This window comes from Penaeus japonicus, unplaced genomic scaffold, assembly GCF_977035675.1.
Source record: "Penaeus japonicus unplaced genomic scaffold, GWHDUDI00000001_assembly GWHDUDI00000027, whole genome shotgun sequence".
Classification (NCBI taxonomy): Eukaryota; Metazoa; Arthropoda; class Malacostraca; order Decapoda; family Penaeidae; genus Penaeus; species Penaeus japonicus.
The window spans coordinates 24,732,050-24,734,549 of NW_028234429.1; the positions used below are offsets into that span (position 1 = coordinate 24,732,050).

A 2,500-nucleotide genomic window follows, 5' to 3' on the forward strand; every position below is an offset into this window, starting at 1 on the left:
ACTGAAATGGATAAAGGAAGTGAATAGAGGAAATTAATAAAGGAGGTGCATTGAGGAAATGGATAAAAGAAGTGAATGGAAGAAATGGATAACGGAGGTGAATAGAGGAAATGAATAAAGGAAGTGAATAGAGGAAATTAATAAAAGAGGTGCATTGAGGAAATGGATAAAAGAAGTGAATGGTTGAAATGGATAACGGAGGTGAATAGAGGAAATGAATAAAGGAAGTGAATAGAGGAAATGAATAGAGGAAGTGAATAGAGGAAATGAATAGAGGAGGTGAATAATGAAAGTGAATAAAGGAATAAAGGAATTGAATAAAGGGGATGAATTAAACAAAGGAATAGGAACAGGAAGTTGATCAAATAAATTAATTAAGGAACTAAAGGAAGAAAACAACACATGAAAAAAAAAATAAAAAAAATGAGAAGAGGAAACGAAAGAAGAAGAAGAAGAAGAAAATAAATAAAGATGAAGCAGACGAACACGAATAAAAGAAGAAGAGGAGGTAACAGAAGAAAACGGAAGGTGAGGACAAGGAATAAGAGGAGAGGAAACAAATGAAGAAGATACTGATGACGAGGACTCCGAAGAAGAGTAATAATAGGAAGAAATGAAAAAGAAGAGGAAGCAGAAGAATAATAAGAATAATAGGAGGTCAAAGAAGAATCAGAGAAAAATAAAGATGAAGAAGAAGGAGAAGAGGAAAGAATAGTATTGAGAAGAAAAGAGAAGCAGAAGAAGAAGAAGAGGAAACAGAAGAAGAATAAAGAGTAAAGAAGAAGAAAAGAAAAGAAAAGAATCAAAAGAAAGTAAAGAAGAAGAAAAGGGAAAAAAAACGAAAACAAAAACGATAGAGGAAAAAGAAATAGTGGAAAAGAAAGAAAGAAAAAGAACAAGGAAAACAGAGAAGAAGACCCGAAGAAGAATCACAAGAGAATCCCCGCCAGAGCCATGAGAATCGACGACCCTTCCCCCCATCCCTCCACCTACCATCCCCCCCTTCCCCCCCTCGGCTCCGCGTCCGTGCTCAAGACGCGACCCTCGAGACAGCTGCCGGGGACTCATCGCTCACAATAAAACTAAACGGTTTTGTGGTGGGCGAGAGGAGGAGGAGGAGGAGGAGGAGGAGGAGGAGGAGGAGGAGGAGGAGGAGGAGGAGGAGGAGGAGGAGGAGGAGGAGGAGGAGGAGGAGGAGGAGGAGGAGGAGGAGGAGGAGGAAGAGGAGGAGGAGGAGGAGGAGGAGGAGGAGGAGTAGGAGGAGGAGGAGGAGGAGGGAGGAGGAAGAGGAAGAGGAAGAGGAGGAGGAGGAGGAAGGAGGAGGAGGAGGAGGAGGAGGAAGAGGAAGAGGGAGAGGAGGAGGAGGGAGGAGGAGGAGGAGGAGGAGGAGGAGGAGGAGGAGGAGGAGGAGAGAAGGAGAGGAGGAGGAGGAGAAGAGGAGGAGAGGAGGAGGATGGGGAGTAGGAGAGGAGAGGAGAAGAGGAGGAGGAGAAAGAGGAGGAAGAGGAGGAGGGGGAGGAGGGGGAGGAGGAGGAGGAGGAGGAGGAGAAGGAAGAGGAGGAGGAAGGTTGGAAAGGTGAGGTAGGTAGTGGGAGAAGGAGACGGGAAAAGGAAGGGGAAGGGAGAAGGAGGGGGGAGGGGAAGAGGAGGAGGAGAAGGTGGAATGGGGGAGGGAACATAAGGGGAGTGAGAGGGAGAGGGAGGAGAAGAGGGGAAATTGGGAGAGGAGGCAGTAAAAAAAGGGCAAGGGGGAGGGAGGGAGTAGAAGTGGGAGGGTGGCGGGGAGAGAAGAAGGAGGGAGAGGAGAAGGGGGAGTGTGTGTGGGGGGGGGAGGTGGGGGAATAGGTAGTGTAAAGAGAAGGAGAAGGAAAAGTGTAAAGAGAGGGAGAAGGGGACGGAACAAGGTGGAGGGGGGAGAACGAGAGGGGGGAGGGGGAGTGGGAAAGCGAAGATTGAAAACGTTATAAAAGGTAAAAAAAATCAACTTCATCCAATATCCCATTCCTTACCCACTTTCTCTCCTCCCCTCTCCTCCTCCCCGCCCCTTCCACTCCTCACGTCTCCCTCCCTTCCTCTTTCCCCATACCACCTTCGCCCCCCTTCCCTTCATAACCCCTATCCCTTTCCCCTTCCCCTACCCCTCTCCCTCTACCCCCTCTCTCCTCTCCTATCCCTTCCCCTTACAACCCCTATCCCCTCCCTCTCCCCACTCACGTCCCTCTCCCCTCATCACCGCCATTCCCTTCTCTCTCTCCTTCCCCTTCCCTCCCTCCTTCCCTCACCCTACTCCCAATATCTTCCCTCTCTCCCTCACCCTGTCCCCAAACCCCTCCCTTCCTCCCTCCCTTAACCCCTACCTCTCCCTCAACTCATCCCCTCCCCTCTATCCCACCCTCACCTCATCTCCCCTCATCTACTCAGTGAGGTGGGATCCCCTCTTTGCTAATGAGGGCGCGGGTATTACTGGGCGATTGGCCGAGCAGACAATTCGATTTCAATT

The 2,500-nt window shown here is 49.2% G+C and overlaps 1 protein-coding gene across 2 annotated transcripts in view; it reads right to left on the reverse strand.

The window, feature by feature from the left end:
* The window catches only part of LOC122251487 (uncharacterized), an 84,900-nt gene that overhangs the window by 7,481 nt on the left and 74,919 nt on the right, over nt 1-2,500 (reverse strand). The gene's annotated exons all lie outside the window — the stretch shown is intronic.